The 27,440-nt window shown below is 45.1% G+C and overlaps 2 pseudogenes across 2 annotated transcripts in view; both read right to left on the bottom strand.

The window, feature by feature from the left end:
• Nucleotides 1–9,723: 9,723 nt before the first annotated feature.
• LOC112853702 (class I histocompatibility antigen, Gogo-B*0101 alpha chain-like) overlaps nucleotides 9,724–27,440 on the bottom strand; it is a 42,480-nt pseudogene continuing 24,763 nt past the window's right edge. The window contains exon 8 of the transcript XR_015250720.1: nucleotides 9,724–10,115. The product of XR_015250720.1 is annotated as a class I histocompatibility antigen, Gogo-B*0101 alpha chain-like (transcript). The remainder of the gene's footprint in view (nucleotides 10,116–27,440) is intronic.
• On the bottom strand, nucleotides 10,190–13,306 carry LOC147580835 (DLA class I histocompatibility antigen, A9/A9 alpha chain-like; annotated as a pseudogene). Its single transcript, XR_015250901.1, has 7 exons — nucleotides 13,082–13,306; nucleotides 12,525–12,794; nucleotides 12,052–12,324; nucleotides 11,168–11,446; nucleotides 10,944–11,051; nucleotides 10,479–10,511; nucleotides 10,190–10,293 (listed from the first exon to the last, which is right to left on the bottom strand). The product of XR_015250901.1 is annotated as a DLA class I histocompatibility antigen, A9/A9 alpha chain-like (transcript).

Below are 27,440 nucleotides of genomic sequence, written 5' to 3'. Positions count from 1 at the left end.
AGGTGATATATATGTGTGTGTGTGTGTGTGTGTGTGTGTGTGTGTGTGTGTACACATATATATAGGAATATTACTCAGCTATCAAAAAGAATGAAATCTTCCCATTTACAACAACATGGATGGAGCTAGAATTTTTATGCTAAGCAAAATAAATCAATCAGAGAAAGACAAATATCATATGATTTCAATCATATGTGGAATTTTTAAATGTTTATTTACTTTTGAGAGCGAGACAGAGTGCCAGTGGGGGAGTGGGAGAGAGAGAGGGAGACACAGAATCTGAAGCAGGCTCCAGGCTCTGAGCTGTCAGCACAAAGCTGGATGCGGGACTCAAACTCACAAACAGTGAGATCATGACCTGAGCACAAGTCAGACGCCCAACTGACTGAATCATCCAGGCGACGCTCATAGGTGGAATTTAAGAAACAAAACAGATGAACATATGGGAAGCAGAAAAAAAAAAGAGGAGAGAGGGAAGCAAACCACAAGAGACTCTTAATGATAGAGAATAGACTGAGGGTTGATGGAGGGAGGTGGGTGGAGATTGGCTAAATGGGTGATGGGCATTAAGGAAGGCACTTGTTATGATGAGCACTGGGTGTTTTATGTAAGTGATGAATCACTGAATTCTACTCCTGATACCAATATCGTACTGTATGTTAACTAACTAAAATTTAAATAAAAAGTTAAAAAAAAAAGAGTGGGTTCTTCATTAGCTACAGTTCTGTGGTTTTCCTGAATATACTCACATTGGCTTTCAAAGTCAGGCCTTTTAGGGGCTCATCTCTCCTGTGCAGACCCCAGGGTTTAGTGCTTAGTGTGGGGCACAGACACTGCTTTTCAGAGAAATTTTGTATTTTTGAAGTCCCAGTATATTTTGAATTCTCATATCTGGGAGGGGGCAGGTGTGCTTTTGGTTTTGTCTTTGTTTTTGTTTTTGGCAAGAGTGTCTCTGCCTCTCTTACCTGTTTTCATACTGTCCTTTTATTGTTTGTTGTGCAGGCTGAAGTCTTTTTCAGAGAACATTATCCTGTATATAGTTGTAAATTTGTTGTGTCCATGAAAGGAGACAAGTTCAGGATGTCGGTAAGCTGGTACCTTGAACCAGACTCCCAAAACCATCTTGATTACCTTTGCTTTGCAGGATGTTTTTGAAATTGGGAATTGGGGGTCCTACTACTTTGGCCTCCTTTTTTAAGATTGGTTAATCTAAGTCCCTTGACTTTTCCTATGAGTTTAGAATCAGTTTGTCAGTTCTTACAAAGGAGCTATTTAAGTATCTGATACGGATTGTGTTGAACCTATAGATGAATTTGAGGAACGTTGCCACCTTGACAATATTAAGTCTTCTGACTGTGAACATGTTTCCATTTACTTAGATGTTTTTAAATTTCATTCAATAATGCCTTGTAGCTTTCAGAGTATAAGTTTTGCACTTCTTTTGTTCAATGTATTCCTAGTATTTAACTCATTTTGGTGCTATTATAAATGGAGTTGTTTTCTTAATTTCATTGTTGGATTGTTTATTGAAAGTATATGGACATATAACTGATTTTTCAGGTATTGACCTCATATCCTACAATGTTGCTGAACTTGTCTGTTTGTTCTAATAGTTGATGCCCTAGGATTTTCTATGTACAAGATCATGTCATCTGTGTGCGAACAGAAATAATTTTACTTCTTTTTTCCCCAATCAGGATGCACTTTATCTTATTTTCTTGCTATAGAATCTCCAGCACAATGTTTAATGGAAGTGGTGAGAGTGGACATCCTTTTCGTGTTGCTGATCGAAAGAGAAAAACAACCAGTATTTCACCATTAAGTACGTAACATGTTAGCTTAAGGGTTTTCATAAATGCTTTTAATCAGATTGAGAAAATTCCCTTCTGTTACCAGTTTGGTGGGTTTTTATCATGAAAGGGTGTCAGATTTTGTCAAATGCTTCTTGCCCATCTGTTGAGATAGCAGGTGGCTTTTGTATTTTATTATAGAAATATGGTATATTGCACTGTTGATATGGATGTTAAACCAATATTGCATTCCTGGAATAAATTTCACTTGGTCATGGAGTATAGCTTTTTTTATATGTTGCTGGATTTGATTTGCTATGTTTTGTTGAATTTTTCCATGTCTATATTCATAAGAGATATTAGCCTGAATTTTCTTTTCTTGTGATATCTTTGTCTGGTTTTGGTCTCTGAATAATACTAGCCTCATAGAGGGAGTTGGGTTCCCTCCTCTCCTTTTTGGAAGGTTTTGTAAAGAGCTGTTATTATTTCTTTACACATTTGGTATAATTCACAGGTGAAGCATTTGGAACTGGGGTAGCATTTTTTGTGGGGTAGATTTTGACAATAGACTCAATCTTCTACCTCATTATAGGTATATTCAGATAGTCCATTTCTTCTGAGTCAGCATTTGTACTTTGTGTCTATTAATTTGCCTATTTTATCTAAGTAAGCTAATTTTTGGCATAATTGTTCATCATAATCTCATATAATTCTCTTTATTTCAGTATGGTCAGTCATAAAATTCCCTCTTTCATTGCTGACTCTAATAATTTGAGTTCTCTCTTTCTCTCTGTCTCTCTCTCCCTTGTGAGTCTAGTTGAAAATTTGTCTGTTTTGTTGATCTTTCAAAGGATCACATTTAACTTAGTTTTATATATTGTTATTTTATTCTGTTTTCTGTTTTTCATTCATCTCCACTCTAATCTTTCCTTTTTCCTTCCTTTTGCTTGCTTTTGGTTTACTTTGCTCCTCTTTTCTCTTTGACTTAATGTGGAAATTTAGGTAATTGATTTGATATGTTTCTTTTTAAAAATGTTTATTTATTTATTTTGAGAGGGGAGTAGAAAGAGAGGGAGAGAGAGAATCCCAAGCAGGCATCATGCTCAGTATGGAGCCCAACCCAGGGCTCGATCCAATGACCATGAGATCATGACCTGAATCAAAATCAAGAGCGGGACACTCAACCAAATGAGCCACCCAGACACCCCACTCTGTCTTCACTTTTATTAATCTTAAACTATTCTGTGATTCCCACTGTGATATCTCATTTACCCTTTGATTATGTAGAAGTGTGTTGTTTAATTCTGCATATTGTGAGTTTCCCAAATTTCTTCCAGTTATTGACTGATTTCTAGTATCATGCCACTGTGATAAGAGAACATATTATGCATTATTTACATCCTTTAAATTCGTTGAGTTTTGTTTTATGGCCTAGCATATGGTTTATCCTCAAGAAACCTCCACATGCATTTAAAAAGAATGTATATTCTGTTGATGGTTGGAATGTTCAATAAATGTCAAATTTCTGCTGTTGGTTTATAGTATGATTCAAGCCTTCTTTATGTTTATTGATCTCTGCATAGATGTTCTTTCCATTATGGAAAGTGATATATTTCAGTTTTTGACTATTACTGTTGTATTGCCTATTTCTCAGTTTCTGTCTGTTTTGTTTTCATGTATTTGGTGCTGAGGTATTAGGTGAATATATATTCAGAATTGTTTCCTCCTTCTGATAATTTGACCCTTTTACCTTTTATCATTATAAAATGTTGCTGTTTATCTTTACTAGCATTTTTTAAATGTTTATTTGTGTGTGTGTGTGTGTGTGTGACAGAGAGAGAGAGACAGAGACAGAGACAGAGAGAGAGAGTGAGCCGGGGGGAAGGCAGAGAGAGAGGGGGACAGAGGATCCGAAAGCAGCAGCAGAGGATCTCTGCTGATGGCAGAGAGCCCAGTGCGGGGCTCAAACCCAAGAACCATGAGATCATGACCTGAGCTGAAGCTGGATGCTTAATCAAATGAGCCACCCAGGCACCCCTTTACTAGCATTATTTATTTGTTTGTTTGTTTGTTTGTTTATTTATTTATTTAAAAGTTTATTTATTTATTTTGAGAGAGACAGAGACACTGTGAGTGGGGGTGGGGTAGACAGACAGGGAGAAAGAGAAAATCCCAAGCAGGCTCCACACTGCCAGTTGCAGAACCATTTCTTTAATTTTATACTATTTGTAATTGAATCTCAAGTGTGTCTACTCTAGACAACATAGTTGGATCTTGTTTATTTTCAGTCCAACCATCTACACTTTGACTTATTTAAGACATTTACATGAAATGCTAATATTGACATAGATGGATTTATGATGTCATTTTACTTTTTGTTTTCCATGTTTCCACTCATTCCTCTTTTACTGGTAATCATTTATTAAGTGAATATTTCATGTTGTAATATGTTAATTATATAATAATATAATCTATTTTGTAGTTATTTTCTTAAGGGTGCTTTTCTTTTCCCATTTTTTCTACATTTTCAATTTTGTGATTTTTTTCTTTATGTCATATATATAATATTTAGTCACATAACATATATTTATATATTTATATCATATCCTGGTCATGTTATCTTTTATGTCCTATGAGTGCAATATTGAAGTTTTATGACCTTTTTACTACCTATATTCTCTAAAGTTACTCAATCATAGTCTTTTTCCCATTTATACTTTACATTTCATGCTACGAGTTGCTCTTTTTCTTTGTGCAATTCTTTGTGTACATTTTTTGACATTGGATAAATGTAGATTTCTCTAGAGAAATTTGTTTCTCTCTTATAAATTTGAGTCAATATCAATCCAGGACAATTATAAACTAAAGTAATGACTTGAAGGTATTTTGGTCCAAAATAGCAAAGGAAATTTGGACTACAAATCACAGAAGTGTTAGTCTGTCATTGCAAATTCTTTGAAATAGCTGTTTGCTTACTTTGTGCTGGTTCAAAGCAAATCTCCTTACAATAATATCTTCTTGTATTTCAAGATAGAGCCAATCTGATCTGTGTCACCCTTTTTTGAGAATATGAATCTATGTATCTTAGGTTCCCATATTTTCAGGGAGGGGATGTTTCTCATGCTCCTCACGTGAATAAGCTCTGAGCATTATTTCCTGTCTATTCAGTTCATGAGCCTGAGAAGCAAGCTGAGATTTTCTAGATTTGAAATACACCTTAAGTATCAGAGCAACCATCATCCCTGGCTTTTTGCCCATGATTATATTTTGGCCTAAATGATTATTCTCTTGATTTTTTGGGGGGGGTGATATATATACACATCACCCAAATATATGTATAAAATATATACATATATATATATATATATATATATATATATATATATACATAATCATTGTTAGTTGTTTTTATAGGAAGAGGCAGCCTTAAAACTTAGTCTGTGTTATTGGAAGAGGATCCCCATTCACAATTGTTTCATTTCTGCAATTTATCCAGCACCAGACGAGGTGGTAGAATACAAGTCTACCTAAACCAATGGTGATCTGTGTCTTCCGTGAGCCAGCACTGGTCTGTGAATGTGCATCAGCCCACAAACAGATAGAGACAGAAATGAAAGTGAAACCTTATCCTGTCTCAGACTGGTAATCAACACAAAAATAAGCCTGTATATCAAGTCATTGGATCTGCTAAAAACAGTTTGATTACTAGCTGTTCATGGACCAGACGTGGAGAAGCACAGTGTCTAACCTGGAATGATTTTTTAGACTTTTGTGAGGGTCACATAAAATCTGGTAAATTCTGGATACTGTCCCCAGAAATATGGGCATGTACAAAGAAATATGAAGTGTCAGTGTATGTATAAGGATCATCTGAAGTGTTACAGATCCGGGTTACTTAATCCTAGGAGGAGACAAAGGCTGGAGAAGACATTTTGAACAATCACTTCATCACCCGACAGTGCTACTCCACTTACTTGTGAGTAGAACTGGAGTAGACAAAAGCTGGATCCCATAACAACTATCAAGGGGAAAAGTTGAAAGATGCCATTTTTTAGTCACTCCTTCCTCCAATCTGACCTGAGTGCCTACAATGTATCATACAAGTTGTAGTCTCAAATCACTGCTCCAAATATTGCAATTTGTCATTCTTTTCCCATTCCAGGCCCCCAGTTTCCATGCCCAGAACTAGTACCCTCTTCCCACATAAAAGATTTCCACGTTTAAAAATCGTGATGGAGGGCAGAGACCATGGAGAGGAGAACCCATTTTGCCAGTCTTGCATTGGACATGTCATGAAACTTCACAGTCACGTGACCACCTGCCAGACTCTGCCTCAGGACATGGGACAGAGAGGCTGGGACCACACTACATGGCATTTGGCACAGGTGTTTGAGTGACAGTGGTGTCATGCAGTTGCAAGGGGCAGCAGCAACAGCAGTCTCAGCCTCCGGATCCAGTGTCCTATGTCAGGGGACTCTGTTGTGAGGGTGGCATCTTTACCCAACAGCAGGGCCCTGGCTATATGTGAGCCTCCCCCTCGGGTCCACTGTGGATTCTGTTTCCGTCTGTGTAGCCTCAAGCCTGGTTTGTGACTTTCCTTGAAATAGAACAAGGCCCCACATTCTCTCTCATCCCAGTCTCTGTAACTGTGCACATGTATCACAAAGAGGCAGAAGTCAATGCAGGCAATAGCTTCAGAGAGCATGATTTCAGACTTTTTTTCCAGTTTTACTGAGGTATAACTGACATACACCATTGTGTCAGTTTAAGGCTACAATCTCTTGTTTTGATACATTTCTATGCTGCAAAATGCTTACAACCAGAGCATTACCCTAGACCTGCACCTTGTCACATAGTTACCATTTCCTTTTGTGTGGTACAAACATTTGAGATCTACACTCTTGTTATCTCAGAGATTTTATGTTGAGCTGATAACCACATCCTCAATCTGCCACTTGGCTCTGCCCCCTGGGAGAGAAAATATGTATCTCCCAGCAGGCCTTGCATTTTTCTTCCTAGAAAAAACAACTTTTAAATGTGGATGTAAGACCCCTTCCCACAATGAGGGCTCTCATCAGTGACCTCACTGCATCTCTACCTGGTGGAACCCCAGGATTGCTTGTGGGTTTGTTACAAAATGCTCAGGCCTCTCCCCATCTACCATGTTAGAGCGTTGGGCGTGGACCCAGGAATCTTAATAAGCCCCACAGGAGAGGCAGAGGCACAGCCATGTGGGAATCCTGCTTTACGTGCTTGGTGCTCAGTGTGTGATCTGAAGACCAGAAGCAGCACCAACCTTGTTATAAACCCAGAATCTCACACTCTACTCCAGACTGTCTAGCTCTTCCTCAGTCCAGGAAATTCCTGTGCACACTGAAGGCTGGGTCTCCCTGGAGTGTGTGCCTTCTAGGTGCAGAACCAGAACTGTGCAGTGTGCTCTAGGTTTGCTCTGATCTGCTTGCTTAGTGCTGACAAGTTTGGTCCTGTTCCTCTCTCTTCTATGGCCATCATCCCCTTGGTGACCTCATCTATGCTAAAGGCTCTAAACATCATTTCTATGGTGTCACCTCCATATCTATTCCTCCAACCTAGATATTTCTCCCACCCTGCACTCTATATCCAGCTGCCAACTTCGCTTGTATTTCTAATAATCTCAGATTCCACACTCCTAAATTGTGTGCCTGTGACGCAGCTTCCCTAAATGTCCTACTTCCAGAGTCCTCCCTGTTTCCATGGAAGGCACTCCTCATTTCTACCTCCAGTCTGAAGCATTGGATGCCGTCCCTGATTCCTCCTTCTCAAAACCCAGAATTAATACATTAGGAAATGCTGTAAAGTCCATCTTTAAATGTATCCAGGACATACACACACACACACACACACACACACACACACAATAACTAGAGCACAGTCACTTCCTATTATTTTCTCTCTTCAACCCCCATGTAAATCCAACATCCCCCTCCTGGAACATTGTACTAGATTCCCACAGCTTCCCTACTGGTCACTTGCCCTTCACCTCTCAATTCTGCACAGCAACAAATGCTTCTAAAGAGTAGTCCCAGGTGGACCATCTGATCTAAACCATCTGGTGGCTCCACATCTCAGAGAAAACTGAAAACCCTTCTAATCCTAAGGTCTAGACATCTGACCGCATTTCACATGCTCTCTGCTCCAGCCACAGTGGCCTCTCACCCTTCTTTGAACACAGGACACACTCCTGCCCTAGTGAATGTGCCTGGAGGTTCTCCTGCCTGGAAAGAACTCCCTGAGACATGCTCTTCAACAACTCCTTGTGTCCCACACATCTCTCAGAGGTGAGCTTCCCAGTGAGGCTCACACTTACCACCCTAGTAAAGTAGCCACCTTCCCTGTCCCCACACAGGTAACTCTCTGGGTCAGCTTCCTCAAAGCACTTACCAATTTCCAATTTAAACACTTCCCTTATTTACCACATTTATACAATATACAGTTGACTCTGAATTACACTAATTGGAACTGTGCACATCCACTGGTATGTAGACTTTTTTTTTTACAATAAGTACTGCCAGTGAAGTTTCTCTTATGTTTTCTATTTTCTCCAGCTTAATTTATTGTAAGAATACATGTACATATACATGTAATGTACAAAATATGTGTTAAATGACTGTTCATGTTTTCAGTAAGACTTCTTATCAACAGTAGGTTATTAGTAGTAGTAGTTAAGTTTCAGGAGAGTCGAAAGTTACACTTGGAATTCTGACTGCACAATGGGGTCATTGCCCTCAGTCCCCACACTGTTCCAGGGTCAAGTGGAGTCTGTCCCTCACCCCTAGGACATATTCTCCACAAGACCAGCATGTTTGCCTCTTCTTAGTCACTGAGGTGTCCTAGATGAAAAAATAGCGGATCCTGCATGTGACACACGACATTATCAGTGGAACAATTGGTCAGCGGAGAAGACCTCTGTCTTCTGGATGAGCCTCAGGCACAGCCGGTCCGTGGCAGCTCCCGCACAAAGTGCCCCCACCTCACCATCAGTGCCGCCTCTACTTTTCCCCAGGGCTGCTCCTCCCTCCCTCTCTCTGCTCAGCTCCCCCCTCCCACAGCGTTTCCCCTGCACAGCACAGCACAGAATTACAGTTCTGTCTTCAGAAACACTGTACTTAGGCTCTAGTGGGCCCTTTCTCCACAACCAAATAGAAGTTTACATTAGACCCTGCTTTATAAATCCATGAACTTGGATGGGAGCCACACCAGCATCACTAAACTAAGGGCAGGGAAAGGGCATAGAGAGGCAGGGAAGGTAGAAACTAACTGAAGATGAAAAAGGATGAGAAACTCTCGGATTCCTCTCTACCTCCAGAATCTAAAGAATAATCCAGAAGACAGGTCTAGAGGGAGGAGAAGGGAAGGATGACTGAAAATTCACCTCTCCAAACCCCAGAGACTCCTGTGTGCAGAGCACACCTAGGTCTGTGGGAATGTCAGTCCAAAAGACTCTTGGTGATGTAACTGCCGGGGTCACCTGGGAAGAATGAGACAGGAACTCGGACACAAGAGCAAGAACAGGCCTGATGCTCCACAGAAACAAGGTAAAAAAAAAAAAACACCCAAAAGATGGGGCTGAGGGCTCAACCCAGGACGGAGCCTGGGCTGACCCAGTCACAGGAATCATTTGCTGCCCAAGATCCTGGTGACAGGTGACATCCAAGCCCCTACGATCACAGGTCCTGGTGAGACAAGTATCCACAGAAGGGACAAGGACAAGGAGCAGAGACATGACCCAGCTGAGGAGTGAGCACGTCACACCAATGGTGCTTGAGCACCAACTGGACACAGGCCCTGTCCCTGCTCGGCTCCTCACAGTTCTCTCCTGTCCCCACCTGCACCAGACTCAGTACAGCAAAAACACAGGTTCTGAAGGTTCTCAGTGCTTTCATTTCTTTTCTACTTCAACTTTACAAATCCTCTCTTTTATTATCTCATCATCCCCACATGCCAAGAATTACAAAACACAATTCATATCTGGATTCTCATTTTCAGTGGGGAAGTAAGGTAACAATACTCTGCCCAACATGAAATGAAGACAGGAATGGAGACGGTCCAGCCCTACCTCTGCTGGAATAAGAAAGCAGATCAGAAAGGGCACAGGAATCAGTATGGGGAGGGGTCATGGTGGGCGGGGGGGGGGGGGGCAGTCTCCTGCGTCCTCACAATATGCTAATGGGAACGCAGACACATTCTGACACCATCCACAGAAAGTCAGGGGATCTCGATGTCACTAAGTGGGGGGTGTGAACAGATCCTGCATCGCTCAGTGCCCCACAGGCAGCGGGTCTCACACTGTGGAAAAAATTAATCACTGACAGATTTAAGTCAGTCACATAAGAGCCAATTTCTCAACAGCCCTCCGCATGTCAAAGTGTCCTTAGTGCCCCCACCTCTCCTCGCTTCAGGCCCTCCAGAGTCTTACCTTTAGGAGCCATTAGAAACGAATCAGAGCCCTAGGCGCTGTCATCACCTGGAGTAGAACAAACAGGACGTGATCAGAACCACAGGAGATGAGACTAGGACGTGATCAGAACCACAGGAGATGAGACTAAAGGAGGAGCTTATAGCGGCGGGGGGGGGGGGGGCGCGCAGGGACCTCCCTATGAGGTCCTGTCTACACTATCCCAGGGTTTCAGGAATCACCCCCTCCATCACGTGCAGCGTGAGAGTAGCTCGGTCCTTTTCCTCCTGTGGGAAGAAAATATCATGTTAGAGACTTGGGACAGATGGGCCATGAGATCCTAGAGCAACCTCCGAGTCCTGGTCCAAAATGAAGTTTCCAGAGTTCTGACTAAACACCCAGGACAGGATTGGGACACATGAAGAAAGAGTTGTGGGGTCACAGAACCACGTGACTTGCTGGAGGTCTGTCCTGAACAGGGACCTTCCTCTCTGTCCTGTCACTGCTAGGAATCAGGTCCCCATCAGCAGAACTACCAAGTGAAAATCTGTCCTTCATTTTCCAAGTGCTTTGCTACAGAGTGATTGTTAGTAACAGCTCCAGAGTGGGCAGCTACATGTGTGTGGATGGTACTTCCCAGGAACCAGGCAGGACAATGTGCTACCTAGGAAACCCCCCAGCAGGACAAGTGAACTCAGATCCCCCCACTCTATTCCTACCTGAGAACTTCTTCCTCCAGATCACAGCTCCAACCACCACAGTGACCACAAGGACAACCACAGCAGCAATTATGCCCAGGATGGGGATGGAGGGCTGAGAGGATGGTTCTGGAAGGGGAAGGAAGGTGAGAGGCCCAGACCTCTGGCTTCAGTTCTGACTTTGTGAAATTCTCCAGAAGGGCCCTGTGTTCCCTGACAGGGGCTCTACCCCAAACCCTCCTTACCCCATCTCAAGGTGATGGGCTCGGGCAGCCCCTCGTGCTGTACATGGCACGTGTATCTCTGCTCCTCTCCAGAAGGCACCACCACAGCTGCCCACTTCTGGAAGGTCCCATCTCCCAAAGGCCTGGTCTCCACAAGCTCTGCGTCCTGGGTGTGGTCCTGCCCATCACGCTGCCAGGTCAGGGTGATCTCCACAGGGTAGAAGCCCAGGGCCCAGCACCTCGGGGTCACCTCACGGTCAGAGATGGGGTGGCGGGTCACATGTGTGTCGGGAGATTCCGAGGAAGAAGAAACAGAGAATCTACACTGTGGTTTAGCTTTATGGGCCACTGAAACTGCATCCATGTGACCATCCTGAGGTGGACAGGACCACTGATCTGGATGGAAGAAACACAAAACCCAGAGAGAAGTCTAGCCTTTGGGATCTCCTGATCCTTGTTAAGTTCTGGAGTCAGGGAGAGAGCCCAGGTGGGAGGCTGCAGATCTAAAGTGGGGAACACACTGTGGTCCTGACTGTGGTGGAGGGTGATGACTCAGAAAACCCAGACTCAGATCTGCAAACATGTTCTCAGGGAGCACAAGGCCTTGAGAGGGAAGGTCAGGGTTCACAAGGTGGCTGCCAGGGTCAGAGGGAACTGCTGATGGGTTATTTCAGGGATGGTCTCAACCTGAGTCCCTGCTGGGGAGAGTGGATTCCTGCCTGTCCTTGAGAGAAAAGCGCCCTCTAGGTGAGTCACTCTAGCAGGAATATGAACACCGAGGAGGATGTCCCTCTTCCCACCCGTGGGAGGGGCGCTGTTCTGACACTGAGTCCATTTTTCCTTCCTCGTGGGAAGCCAGCCCCAGTGGAGGAGCCATCGGGGAGGCCCAGCGGTCCCGGTACCTGCGCGCAGCAACGTCTCCTTCCCCATCTCCAGGTATTTGGGGAGCCCCTCCACGCATGTGCCCTCCAGGTAGTTCCTTCAGCGCTCCGCCTCACCGGCCACCTCCCACTTGCGGCGTGTGATCTGCGCCGCGGTGTCCGCCGCGGTCCAGGAGCGCAAGTCCTCGTTCAGGGCGATGTAATCCTCGCCGTCGTAGGCGTCCTGAGGGTACCCGCGGAGGAGGCGGCCGTCAGGCCCGATGTCACAGCCATACATTCTCTGGAGGCTGTGCGACTCTGGCCCCGCCCCGCCCCCAGAACAGCAGTGATTAAGGTGAAACCGAAAGTAAACCCGCCTCAAAGCTCGTGCGGGCTCTTCTCGGTGTCGGGGGACAGGGATCCTGTGACCTCGCCGCTGTGCTCAGACCCAGAGACTCGGGGCGACCCCAGCCCGTCCGTGGGGATGGGGGTCGTGCCCTGGACTCGGGCCCGCTCACCGGACACGCTCTGATTGTAGTAGCCGCGCAGGTTGTTCAGGCTCAGTCGGAAAGTCTGTGCTTGGTCCTTGACCATCCGCGTCTGCTCGTCCCAATACTCCGGCCCCTCCTGCTCCATCCACGGCGCCCGCGGCTCTTCCCTGGGATTTGGGGCGTCGCTGTCGAACCGCACAAACTGCGTGTCGTCCACGTAGCCCACGGAGATGAAGCGGGGCTCCCCGCGGCCGGGCCGGGACACCGCGGTGTAGAAATACCTCAGGGAGTGGCAGCCTGCGGGCGCTGAGGCGCTGAGACCCCGCCGGACCCTCCTCCCCGCGCGGGGCCCGGGTGCCAGGGGGAGGCGGCCAGGAGGGCAGGGGGAGGGGGACCCGAGTTGGGGAGAGCAGGGCGGAGTCCGGGAGGGGTGGGGGAGGGCAGGCCAGGGCGGGCTTGGAGGCGGGTGGGGGTCTGGGGTGGGGGCGGAGGACAGGCACCTTCCCTGTGGGTCCCGCGTCCCCGCTGGGCGGTCTCCTCGCTCCTGCCCCGCAGAGGCCCTTTACTCCTGACCCCACACTCACCCGCCCAGGTCTGGGTCACGGCCAGGGCCTCCGACAGCAGCAGGAGGAGGGTTCGGGGCATGACGAACCCCATCCTCGGCGTCCGGAGAGAATGTGAGTCGCAGCTGGTACCAGGGGCGAGTGCTGAGACTTTATGACCCGGAACCGCGGTGCCGCTGACTGCCTACTCCGGAAACTGGACACTAATAGTGTGAACCGGGGCTGCGTCATTAGTATCCAGGCAGAAGGAGCTGACACAGGTCGTGACCTGGAGAAGTGAAACCAGGGCAGTTGGGGGCTCCCCACCACTGGGCTTCCCCGTCCCCGACACCGCCCGGGGGCAGAGACCCTGAGAGGCAGGCCGGGACCTGGGACTTGGCCTGGACGCCTCACCTACTGCACAGAACTCTCTTTGTCACACTGTCTCCCCGAGTCTTGGTCCAGGAGCTGTTATTCTCCAACATTTTGTTCTCAGGATATCTATACAGTCTTACAAATTAGTGAGAATCCCAGGGATAATTGTGTGTCTGTGGGTTATATCTATCCATATTTACCATAGTAGGAACAAAACAGAATTAAATATTTATTAATTCATTTACCATCATATAAAACAGCAATATGTTTTTTTATGAAAAATAATTTTTCCAAATAAGGCAGTGAAAAGAGTGGATTTTGCTTTATTTTACATTCTTGCAAGTCACTTTCTTGTCTGTCTCATTAGAAGACCACTAGATGTTCAGATTTGCTTCTGCATCTATTGTGTTGTTTTGGCTGAAGTATATGAAGAAAATTTACATCCTTGACCAAATATAGGAGAATAGTATGTTTCATATCGTTTTCAGATAATTATGGGTATTCATCTTTGATCTATATTAAAACTACACAAGTTGTACTTTCTCTGAGGTTATTTGAAACTGGAACCTGAACTGGTATCACTGACTGTCTCCTTCTGTGTTACATTCAATCCGTAGGCCCATCTACACATGGAATGGATCTTGTACTAATGCATAATTGTTTTTAAGTAATGTGTTGTGTGTTGTTTCACTAAGTAATATAGGTGTTCTGGCGTTGATTAGAGTGGAATCGAATTATCACAAAGTCATTTGTTTTGGGGTGCCTGCCTGGCTCAGTTCGTTAAGCATCCAGCTTCGGCTCATGTCATGATCCCGTGGTTCATGAGTTCTAGCCCCTCATCAGCTGTGCTAACAGCTCGGAGCCTGGAGCCTGCTGAGGATTCTGTCTCCCTTTCTCTCTGCCCCACCCCCGCTTGCACTCTGTCTTTCTCTTCCTCTCAAAAATGAATAAACATTAAAAAAAATTTAAAGAAAGTCATTTGTTTTAATATTACCACAAATCCCAACTGAAAAGGTGGTCAGTACCGAGAAGCTGTCAAGATCTTGGGTGGATCACAGGTTAAATGGGATGGGCTACATTGGGTGATGGGTACTAAGCAGGGACTTGTTGTGATGAGCGCTGAGTGTTGTATGTAAGTGATGAATCACTCTTGAAACTAATAATACACAGTATGTTAACTAACTGGAATTTAAATAAAAACTTGAGGGGAAGAAAAGGGTAAAAAAGCAGCGATAGCTCACATTAACCAGCATAGGGAGATGTTTAATATTTTGTGGGTTGTACAGTGCCTTGTTTTTGTCTGTAATTAGACAAAGTAATGTCATGGTTTCACAGTGTCCTTGTATGTTGATGTTCTGTGAGATGACTGGCTCATGTTCCACAGGAGTATAATATGGCCCAGTGTTGTCATTGTCAGACCAGTTCCCGATGTGGGGGCTGCTGTTTCTTCTGTCTTCAATTCTGTGTTTTAAAATAGATACAACCAATTAATAATAATTAAAGAATTGGTGTTTTGGGAGCCTGGGTGGCTCAGTCGGTTAACGGTCGGACTCCTGATCTCATGGTTTGTGAGATGGAGCCCTGTGTCAGGCTCTGTGCTGACAGCGTAGAGCCTGCTTGGGATTCTCTCTCTTGATCTCTCTGTCTCTGTCTCTACTCCTCCCCTGCTCATACTCACTGTCTCTGTGTCTCAATATAAGTAAAAATAATTTTTTAAAAATCTGGAAGGACTTTTAAATTCTTAAATATCCTTACACATTGGCCCTATTAGTGTTCTTAAGTGTTTATTTCTTCTTATATCACTCCCTGAGGAGAAGCATTCTCTCAGCTTACCGACTGTGTAACTTATTCACACTAAAGCTACTCCCAGATTTAGGGTAGGTCTTAGCTTTAATGTTTCATAGCAGGAATATTGTTTGTTCCAGACCCTAGTTCAAGTATTTAGCCCTTTTTCATGGAGTACCTCATTCCTGTCTCCTAACATGTCTGCCAAATTTGGTTACTGTTCTCTATCTTCAGAGGCCAATCTTCTCAGGAAAATCAGCACCAGAGGAGAAAAAGGAAGAGTAAGTTATACTGAGAGCAAAAAAAGAATCATGTAGTGAGGAATAAGAGGGACTTAGTGGGATTCATGCAGAGGGTGTACTTCCTGAAATCTCCCACTCTGGCACATTGTCTCTCTCCCCTCCACACACACACCTTTGGGCCCACATCCCCCTACTCTCCACACACAGGTGAGATCTTTGTGAAATCTGTGCAGTGTCGCATGACCCTGGCCCAGCTCCTGGTGGAGCAGAACTTTCCAGCCATTGCCATCCCCCGAGAGATGTCCCAGGAGGAGAGGTGAGTCAGAGATGCAAAGATGTTTTGTGTCCTTGGGAGAAAATGAGACCACAGGGAGAATGGAATATGAACTCTTTTCTAATTGCCTTTCTGACAAAGGCTTTCTTGCTGTCAGTAGTTTAAAGATCTTCGATAACAAAATCTTGTGGCTCCCAACCTATGTGGCCGAGGCATGGACAGTAGCAGATGAACACTGCCATCAACTACCACCTGCCTGAGGATTCCCACCCCTACCTGCATCGGGTAAACTGCACACTCACACGGGCATTCCAGTGTCCCCTCCCACCCCTTGATTTCCTATGTCTTCATACCGTACATCTTCGTCCCTCCTTTGGGTGTCTTCCTATTTTGGGGTCTTCCCAGTGCTACCCTCTGTCCCCTTCCAGGAGGCCTGTGCAGGCCAGTTGCCTTAAGGGATTGTCCATCACGTTTGTGTAAAGTGAAAACAATGCCAAGATCCTCAGTGATGTACAGGGTCACTCTGAGGTCAGTAGTAGTGAGCTGCCTGATGAGATGGATATTTCCTCCTCCAGTGAGTATTGATCTCATGAAATTGGTTCCTCCAACTCTTCAGAGTCTCCTTGTTCCTTAGAGACTTTGTCTTGAACCATATAGTGCAGGCAATGGTGCCTGATGCCTAATGGGTGCCTGACAAGTTTATGCCCCCAGATCTTGATGCCTTGTTGGGATGTTGTGTTTATTTCCATGTGGGATCTCTTTCCGCTCTCATCCAATTAATTGTCTTTCTTGCACCCCAGCCTCTTCTCTGACCCCACACTCCACACAAAAACCTGCACGTATAGGGGTCTGTGTTTCTGCCAGTCTCACTTAGCCTTTCCATGCCTTATTGTAACTGTATGTTTTATCTGCAGTTGCACACATGAGAGAGGATGCACCCATTCTCAGAGTTTGATGCACATCTCCCATCCATGAACCAGGAAATCATAGATGACCTAAGCTGAAATCAAAAGTTGGATGCCCAACTGACTGACTCACCCAGGTACCCTTACAGTTTATTCTTCCTGATTAATTTCTTTTAAAAAATATTTTAAATTTGAGTATAGCTGACACACAAGATTACTTGTTTTTTAAGTTTATTTATTTTTGAAAGAGATAGAGCATGAGCAGGGCAGGGCAGAAAGAGAGAGGGAGACACAGAATCTGAAGCAGGCTCCAGGCTCCAAGCTGTCTGCACAGAGCCCAACACAAGGCTTGAACTCACAAACCACGAGATCAGGACCTGACCCAAAGTCGGATGCTTAACTGACTGAGCCACCCAGGTACCACAAGATTACTTTTATTTCGTGTGTACAACATAGTGATTCAACTTCTGTATACGTTTTTTTCTTTGAGAAAGAGACAGCAAGAGCTGAGAAGAGAGGCAAAGACAGAAAGGGAGAGAGAGAGAGAGAGAGAGAGAGAGAGAATCTCGAGCAGGCTCAATCCCTCAGTCCCTGCAGGGATGGATCCCATGACCATGGGATCATGACCTGAGAACCTACTAATCCACCCAGGGGGCTTCACCTTGTATCTACACCATCCTGTGCTCACCACAGTGTAGCTTCCATGTGTCACCACACAATGATGTTACAGTCTCACTGACAATATTCCCTGTCCTGTGCCTTTTATTCCTATGACCTGTTCCTTCCATAACTGGAGCTTGTGTCTCCCACTCCCCTTACCCTGGTGCCCATCCTCCCAAACCCCTTCCCTCTGGCAATCATCAGTTTGTTCTCTGTATTTATGTGTCTTATTCTGCTGTTTGTTTCTTTATTCATTTGTTGTTGTTGTTTTTGTTTTAGACTCCACATATGAGTGAACTCATATGGTACTTGTCTTTCTCAGTCTGATTTATTTCCCTTAGCAGACATTCCACCCTATTTGTCCATCCATGTTGTCACAAGTGGCAGCACATATTTATATGTATGTGTATATACCACACATCTTCCTTAGCCATTTGTCTCTGGGAACATACAAGTTGGTTAGTGTGGCTTTTGGAAAAACTTCACTCACTGAACATCATCTGGGATGAGGGCGCCTCCTGGTGTCCAGGTCCCTGTCCAGGTGCTGGAGCTGAAGGAGACCCTAGGGATGGCCTGGCTGAGCAGAAGAAAGACAGCTGGGTCTTCTCTCCTTAGTCCTGTGGCCACACATGGGGTGGAAGGTAAAGGGACACCCCCACTGCTCTGCTCTCAGGTGGATTCTGACTGAGAAGCCTGAGTGGGGTCTGGGCTGTAAGCCAAGTGGAGATGTCTGAGCAGAAGCCTGAGCATCAGTGGGGAGAGGATGAGGTTTCTGAGCAGCCCTGGACTCCACAGCAGTCAGGCTCAAGGGTGAGGCAGGATTGCAGGAGAGGAGAGCTCAGGAGCTCGTGCCATTGCTGAGGTGTCTGTGTCCCTGTGCGCCTCGTCCTCCAGCCCCATGATGGTGATACAGGGAAAACTGAAAAGTAGAAAAACTTCCTTGGGCTCCTATTTCTATATGTTTCAAAATTCAGTGAAACAAAAATCATTTCTGATTTGGAAATAGCTTCTCAATGTCTACATATGCTCCGTAGCGTGGACATGCACACTTATATTTTGTGAGTTGAAGCCCCACATCAGGCTCTGGGCTGACAACAGTGAGTCTGCTTGGGATTCTGTCTCTCTCCCTCCCTTTCCCTGTCTCCCCCCCCCCCCCACCCCGCCCCTGCTTGTGTACTCTCTCTGTCTCTCAATATAAATAAATAAACTAAAAAAAAAAAAAAGAATTAGTGTTTTCATTTTTTTGGGTAAATACCCAAGAGTGCAATTATTGGATTATATGACGAATCACTATGTTATAAACCTGAAAGGAATGGAATAGTGTGTGTAAACTGCAATCAAATAATAAGAAAATAAAAAAGAAAAAGACAATTGGAAATATTAGAGAACAGTATGCAAAAGAAGACAAAAATGTCACACACATATATTGGCAATAAATACACATAAACAAAATGAGACGTGGAATAAAAAATGTGAATAAACATTCTGAAAAATATCTCCACAATTTAAATGTACCTGTACTGTGACATAGACATTCTCTTTTAGGAATTTATCCTTTTCTAAAAAATATATTTATTTATTTATTTTGATAAAAAGTGAGAAAGAGTGCATTCAGGAGTGGGGAGAGGAGCAGAGAGAGAGGAGTGAGAGAATCCCAAGCAGTCTGATGCCAAGCTGGATCTCAGGAACCCGGAGATCATGACCTGAACTGAAATCAATGGTCTGATGCTTAACCGACTGATCCACCCAGGTGCATTTCCTTTAGGAGTTTATCCTAAGGAGATAACCACGTATGTTCTCAAAAGTATATTTGCAAGGGTGCGCCTGGGTGGCTCAGTTGGTTAAGTGTCCAACTTCGGCTTAGGTCACGATCTCAAAGTTCTTGATTTCGTGCCCTGCGTCAGGCTCTGTGCTGTTAGCTTGGAGACTGGAGCCTGCTTAGGATTCTGTGTCTCTTTCTCTCTCTGCTCCTCCCCCACTCACTATCTCTCAAAAATAAATAAACATTAAAAACTTCAAAACTATATTTTCAGGGATGCTTCTTGAATTGTGGCTTATAAAAACAAAGAATGGAACTATATCTAAGTGCTATAATCAATATGATAACGATAAGTATAAGTAGTGGAATAAGTCTCAAGCATTATCCCCATGTGATGTACACAGAGGGTCAAAGTTAATCATCAAAGCAAACCCATGAGGCACCCCCTAGGGGATCCCTTTGTACACACAGGGAGAGGGAGACTCAGGGAGGATAAGAAGGTAGTGGAACCAGGGTTCAATCCAGAACGTTTGCACTCAGAGGCTTTGTCAACTTGTCTTTCTTTAGTTCTCTGTCCATCGGGAGGTGGGTATGAGTGTGCACTCCATGCAAGTGAACTGTTGCAATGTTCCAGAGTGTTCTGCAATGGGATGCTGCTAGGTTCAGAGACTAAGAGGACATTAAGAGGCAGTGTGACTTACCTGCACAAATCAAACTAAAGCCCATCATCCCATGTACATCTCAAAGGCCTCCAGTGACTCAGGGTCAGCTGACTCCAGATGTAAAATGAAGAACAAGCGTGAGCCCCTGGTGACACGACGCTGACACTGTCCTGTGGGAGGTGGGCATTAGCAGAAATGACAACAAAATGTAAGTCACTCCTGAGGTGAGTGTGTGTGGAGAAAGATCAGGATGTCCCAAGGACAGATGACAGGAGACCTAACAGGTCCCCAGTCACTAGAATCAATCATTCTACAGAGTGTAAGAGGCATATGGCATATGGAACAGAATCTGAACCACACACACTGGTGAACAATCCTAGAACAGGAAAGAGCTCTTGGGAGTTAAAATGATGACTCTAGAAATGAATAATTTAGTCGATAAAGTGGATGATTAAAGTTGTACTTCCTCGAAGTAGTGCAGTCGGGAGGTGGAGACAGCAGGAGAGAAGACCTGTTTGGTTCTTAAAATTTGTTTCTAAAAATTTCAAGAATATTTCTCAGAGTTGACAGGGAGCAACGCATATGTTGAAAGTCCTACCCAAGTTCTTAACTAGAGTGGATAACAAGAGACCCACACGAAGACACGTCACAATGAAATGTCAGGAGGAGGGTAAAGGAGCAGACACCTTGGAAACTCCAGACACAACAACACAGAACTGGCAGCTGGGAGACATGACCCACGGTCCCCAAATCCCGAGGACAACTGTGTCCAGGACAGAGTCTCTATCCCATCACCGTGGGAATCAGGGTGAGGGTAGCCCAAAGGCACATCAGGTGTTTAGAGTGTCAGTGTCTACTTTCCACGTTCCCTCCATGGGATACCACTAGGCAAAGGGGAAAATGATGGAGAAAACCAAAAGGGAGCACATAGGATCCAGGCAACAGGGGGCCAGAAGGAGAGAGGCAGAGGGCACCCAGGCTGAGCTGAGGGGGTCCGGCTGTCAGCCCTGTCGCAGGTGTGCAGGCATCCCGTCCACATGGGGCAGGACTGAGGGTTGCAGGACGGGCATCTGCACAGACATGAGGTGGAATAGTGGATGGGCTCGAATAGATTCATGAAGATTTACCCGGGGGAGCTCAGGAAGGATTTAAATGAGAACAACAGAAACTAAGCAAATGAAGGATAAGATATGTATTTACTTCGGGAAAATAATAAGGTGAGTCAGGAAAGGTAAAGTAATCATAGTCTACTAAATGCTCAGTTGTGAGTAGCATTTCACGGTCATACAAATGTAAACAGTGCACAGTGAGCTAATCAAAGGTATACAATAATTATATGGGGCATATGGGAGAGTATGAAAGAGCAAATTCAGTAAAGATAAGGCATAAACCTGAAAAACAGAGAATGGGTGCAAGAAGCAGGCTATTTAGAGGCACAGAAGCAATAATCAGAGAATCAGCTAACATAACTAATGCAGGTGATCTCAGAGATTCAGGATGGGGGGGCATGGAAGATTGGGGACACCTGACTTGACCTCAAGTACTGCAGAAGTATTAGACTTTTTAAAACTCTGTGTCTCTATCCATTGGCTAAAGACAACATGGTGGGTGACAAACAGAGTCAGGGAAGTTCTGCAAGGAGGCCATAGAGGTGGGGCCGGAGTTAGTGGAGTCATGGAAGCAAGGGTTGGATTTTTATAGGATGATTTTGTTTTGATTTATTTAATGTTGCTTCATACAAATATGACAGCATGTTCGTATGAGGAATGACTTAGCCTGTAGAGAGGGGGAAATGGATGATGCAGGTGCCCAAACGGAGGGGCAGCCTGAGACAGGAGGGGCACTTCCACCATCACTTAGAAGGTGAGGACACAGGTGCCGATGTGGGGGAGGGGAGGGAGGACTGTGCTGTTCTCACCTGAGTCCTTCTTTCTGAGTGAGAAACAAAGGAATTCATCATCTCAGGAAGGGGGGCAGGGAGGGGTGCAGGAGACTGAAGAGGGGGGAGGAAGTGCAAAGCAGCCCTCTCAAGGGGGGACAGTGAGCTGACTGGGGAAATGGCATCTGGAGACAGCAGGGCTGGGGCCCCTGAGCTCTGTGCTCATTGCCTTAGAGACAGAGAATTCCAGCACCAGGAGCATCTATAATAGACTAGAAGAAAACGCAACAAAGTAGCTCAGATGTGAGAATTACCATCCTTTTTAATTTGTCATCATTCGCTTTTCTCATTTTATAATTTTTCTACAGGGAATATACATCACATCATATATATTGTACATCATACATACACATCCTAATCAGTTTATACATGTTTCTTTCCATTTTAAAAAGGAAGGAGATGGTAGGAAAGTCAGCAGCTCAGGCCACAGAGCTGGGAGGACTGGGCCTGCTTGTGTGCGCCTTGGGCAGGGGACTCACAGAGACTTTGCTCCATTTCTCAGGACCCCCTTCTCTGGGGGTGGGGGGATGGGGGCAAACAGTATCTTTGTCTTCCTTTTGGGGTGTGCCTCTTTATTCATTTATTACTATCTTGTCAGGTTTTTAAAAAATGTTTATTCGTTTTTGAGATACAGAGACTGAGCGTGAGTTGGGGAGGAGCAGAGAGACCGAACTTGAAGCAGGCTCCAGGCTCCAAAATGTCAGCAGAGAGCCCGATGCAGGGCTCGAACTCAGAAACCGTGACATCAAAACCTGGGCTGAAGTCAGACGCTCAACCGACTGAGCCACCTAGGACCCTCATCTTGTCAGTGTTAATGCTTTCTAGATGATGGTTTTTGTATGTTACATGGCATTTTAAGCTATTCTCATGGGAGCATTTGTCCATACAATCTAGCCCACCTGCTTCAGAAATGGAATTTGAAAGGCGAAATAGTTCAGTGAAAAGATGATTGGTCCTAAAGTAGAAGATCAGAATGCAAGTCTTATTTAATGATCTGAGGATGATCTGTCAAGTGTTAGGGATTTTAAACTAGTTTAGTTTTTGAAAACATCACTCCAGCATGTATGAGAGAATCCAGTAGACAATCACAAACATCCAAAAATAAAGAAGTCACATGGTAACCCCTCTTCCCCCATCACCCAAGTTCTGTACCCAAAATCCATCACAGTGAGCCATTTCTCCTCCAAAATATACATCCGTGCATATGTGTCTACTGTTACATCAGTAAGAAGCTCAGGCCAGAGTCTGGGAAATGATATTTGCAAATCACATATCTGATAAAGGCGTTGCTTTAGAATAAAACTCATAAACCCATAAAACTCTTTTCTTTAATGTTTTACTTATTTTTGAGAAAGCAAGAGACAGAGTACTAGCAGGAGACAGCAGAGAGAGAGAGAGAGACACAGAACCCGAAGCAGGCTCCAGGCTCTGAGCTGTCAGCTCAGAGACTGATGGGGGGCTCGAACTCATGAACTGCAAGATCATGACCTGAGTCATAGTTGGATGCTTAACCAACTTAGCCTCCCAGATGACCCAGAATACCCATATAGCTCTCAAAAAGCAATAATAAGTAAATAAGTCATTAAAAAAAAATGAGCAAAAGCTAGGGCGCCTGGGTGGCTCAGTCGGTTGAGTGTCCAACTTTGATGCAGGTCATGATCTCATAGCTTCTGGGTTCAAGCCCCGCGTGGGGCTCTGTGCTGACAGCTCAGAGCCTGGAGCCAGCTTCAGATTCTGTGTCTCCCTCTCTCTCTCTGCTCCTCCCCCACTCATGCTCTGTCTCTCTCTCTTTCTCAAAAATAAATAAATAAATAAAATTTTTAATGAGCAAACATCTGAGCAGACAGCTCACCAAGAACATATATTCCTGGCGAATAAGCATATGAGAAGGTGCTCAACAGCAAGTGTCATTGGGGAAATGCAAAGGGAACAACAGTGATCTGCCATCGCACTCCTATCACAATGGCAGGAATCCAAACACTGATAATATCGAGTGCTGACTAGGACTTGGAGCAACAGAAAGCCTCAGTCACTAATGGCAGGAATACAAAGTAGCATAGTCACTGTGGGCATCAGTCAGCAGTTTCTTGTAAAGCCAAACACAGACTAAGCATGGGAGCTGCTGATCCCTCTCTGAGGTGTTTACCCAACTCATTAGACAACTCATGTCTGCACAACAACCTGCATGCACATTCTCATTGTGGCACAGCCTGTATCTCTGGGCTGCACATCCTGACTTCCTTCCAACACTACTTCATGCAAAGGGACAAAGCATAAAGAGGAACTTCACGGGGAGAATCTGGGCAAGACGACCTTAGCCAGGGGATGAAGGTTAACTTCATCAGTGATGACCAAGTGATCACTGTATGCTCTTGATATGTTGTATTGAGAATGGCCCATCCAGTTGTGGTCTCCCCAGGCCCATAGCCTCAGGCAGCCTAATTCACAATGAAGGATAGTCTACAATGTACCTGAAAGTTCTCTTCAAACATATCAGGGTCATCAAAATATGAGAGTCTGAGAAATGGTCACAGCCAGAGGAGCCCAAAGGAGACGTGATTGGGACTTAACTCAATGTAGTATCTTGGATGGGATCCTGTAAGACAAAACAAAACCAATAAAACAAATCCCGTGTGGAGTTCAGTAGTAAGAATCATGAGTATTGCGTCATCATCTGTGGTAAATGCATCAGGTTGAGGGTGGTGTCCACAGGGCAACCGAGTGTGGGGCGAACAGGGACTCTGCGCTAACTTTGTAATTCTCTGTAAATCTCAAACTATTCTAAAATAAAACAGTTTCTTTTTTACAGTAGCCCTCAGACAAGTACTAGGTCCAGGAGGAAAAACTGTCTACTTTTCAGTTTTCCTGGGGTTGTTCAAGGGCCTGGAGAGAGGGGTTGTGGGGAGGACAGAGGGAAACTACAGACACAGGACAGGGCTCCAGAATCTCCTCTCCTCTGCTCTCTGCCCCACCCCTGCACCTGCCCCCAGGGCTGCTAAGGAGGCACCTTCATCCCTCCCACCCCCTTCCCTCCCTGCTCAGCCTGACTCAGCTCAACCCAGTCCTCTTCTCTGGCGGTGCAGAACCGGAGAGTGGCAGCACCCCCGTGTGGCCACAGGGATGATGACAGAAAACCCAAGTGCCCTTTGGGCTTCTCCCCAGGGGCCTAATGGGACCTTGACCCCGGAGTCCCTGTCAGGTGTTCCTGCTTCTCCTTCCAGAGCTATAGGATCCTCCTCCAGGGAACCAAGTCTGGATTGTCCATTCCTAAGATGTGGTCCAAGAAGGGGAGGAGGAGGAGGCGGAGCTCCCCTGGGTAATGACCTGGAACCTGGGGAGGCTCCAGGAGAGGTGAGCAGAGGTAGGAAATTGTGACATTAGGGGATGAAGGCCAACAAGAGTGCAGGAGGAGGAACCAGGGACCAGAGGTCAGGGGAAGGGTCATTTTAGGACCCTTGTGAGGGAGGAGGGGTTCTGTCTGGAAGAGGCACAGGGGCATCTGGGTGGGGCCATGGTGGACATCTCTGTTTTGCACCTGATGGTAATTACACAGGATTTAGCCCTGTAATTGGTCAGGAAACTGTACTTAGGTTTAGGCATTTTTCCATACTTACAATAGGAATAGTTCGAACATCCCGGAATGAAGGGGAAAGAAGAGAGGGGAGGTGGTTAAGGGGCTCCCTTTCTTCCAGAGCACGACCCTCTTTTGCTGGGGAGGCAGAGAGAGGCAAGGAACTGATTGGAGGGGCAGCAAGGTGTGTGCACCCTGAAGGGACCTGGTTCTAATTCTGGAGTTTCCGGATCCCACTCCCTGGGCTAAGATTTCACAGCCACCTGCCATCCACCCCTGTATCACCTGAAGACATTCTCTCCTTGTGAACACGGGAAACACTCCTCCAAGAGGAGCAGCCCCAGGGCCTCCAACAGGGAGGTGCCCAGCAGCTGGGGCCATGGAGGCTGCATTCCTGGAGCTCAGAGACAGGACGTGGGGTGGAGGCTGGATGCTGCAGGGGCTACAAGGACATGAGCCATGAGTCAGGCCCAGGCTTCTGCCTAACATTTCCCCCAGGACCCAAATGTGTCCCCTTCCCACTCCCCAGGCCTGCAGGACCCATGCATCTCAACACCATGCCCAAGATAGACATGGGGAGGAAGCTCCTGTGTGTGTGTGGGCAGGGGGAGTCAGACCCCCCACAGTTGGAACCTGGAGGGTGGCCCCTACCCCACCTGGAGAGAGCAGGACCCTGGCGCCCTGCCTCTTCTACCCCTTGGTGCACCCTCAAAACAGGGACCTGCTGTCTGGGTCTCTCAGGCCTGGCTTCCTGTCCCTGCAAACTGTGAAATCACAACCGCTGTTTCTGTTGCATCTACAGACCTCATATTGTCATTTCTGTACACTGTCACTCGGGTATAGACAATTCTGACCTCCCTGTGATTGCTTCTCTAAGCCACGACAATTCAGGGGTTTGACGTGTGTTCTAATTTCCAATTATTTGTGGACTTTCCAGAGATCCTCATGTTACAGATTTCTAATTTAATGTCACTGCGGTTACAGAGTGTACTCTATAATTTCCCTGCCTTCACATTTATTTAGGGCCAGACTGTGGTCTATTTTGGCTCATGGAAGGGCCAAGTCCTTACCTGTTCTATTAATGAGAGAAGAGTATTGATCTCTAAATACAATAGTTAATTTGTCTATTTATTTACCCTTCTTCCACTTTATGTCACCTGTTTTAGAGCTCTGTACTGAGGGTCTTCTCCATTCATTACTTTGTCTTGCTGTGATGCTGACCTATTATTCTTATAGAACGTCCTTCTCTGTCTCTAGCGATGCTCCCTATGTGACAACATATTTTGCTTCAGATTAATGCAACACTTCAGACTTCTTATGCTTTTTATTCCCATAAGATATTCATTCCTTCACCATTTAAGTTTTAACTTATTTTTGGTTTTGTAGTTCAAGTGTTTCTATTCTACATAGTGTATAGTCCATCTTGATATTTATGCAGTCCAATAATGTCAACTTTTTGAGTAGAATTTTAGTTGGTTTATATTTAATATGATTCCTGACATGGTAGGATTTGGGTCTATCATTTTGCTCTTTGTGTCTGAAGTGTCTCATGTCTTTTCCATTCTTGTACCTCCTTTCTACCTTTGTTTCAAGCAAATAGTTTTTGTTTATGATTTGATTATTCTAATGGCTCTCTAGTTGTATTTATTTCTGTTAATTTTTATTGAAGTTGTAGGAATTGAAACCTGCATTTTTAACTTTTCACAATCTACTTAAGGTAACATTGAACTCCATCCAGTAAATACAGGAATGGAGTTTCATTTAGGCCCCTCTGTGCTAGTATTGTTACATGTGTCACCAACATCCATTGTAAGCCAGATAATATCATGTACCACTTAGTGTTTGGCACAGTCATACATCTTTTAAAGAAGTTAAGAAGATGGGAATGCAAGCTGCTGCAGCCACGCTGGAAAACAGTATGGAGGTTCCTCAAAAAACTAAAAATAGAACTATCCTGTGACGCAGGGATTGCACTACTAGGCATTTATCCACAGGATACAGGTGTGCTGTTTTGAAGGGAGACATGCACCCCCATGTTTATAGCAGCACTATCAACAATAGCCAAAGTATGGAAAGAGCCCAAATGTCCAGCCATGGATAAATGGATAAAAAGATGTGATATATACATACAATGGAGTATTACTCAGCAATCAAAAACAATGAAATCTTGCCATTTGCAACTACATGGATGGAACTGGAGGGTATTATGCTAAGTGAAATTAGTCAGTC

Source organism: Puma concolor, chromosome B2, assembly GCF_028749965.1.
Source record: "Puma concolor isolate L17-30 chromosome B2, mPumCon1.1.hap2, whole genome shotgun sequence".
Taxonomy (NCBI): Eukaryota; Metazoa; Chordata; class Mammalia; order Carnivora; family Felidae; genus Puma; species Puma concolor.
Note: the sequence above shows the minus strand (reverse complement) of the source record. Positions and strands in the feature narration are given on the sequence as shown.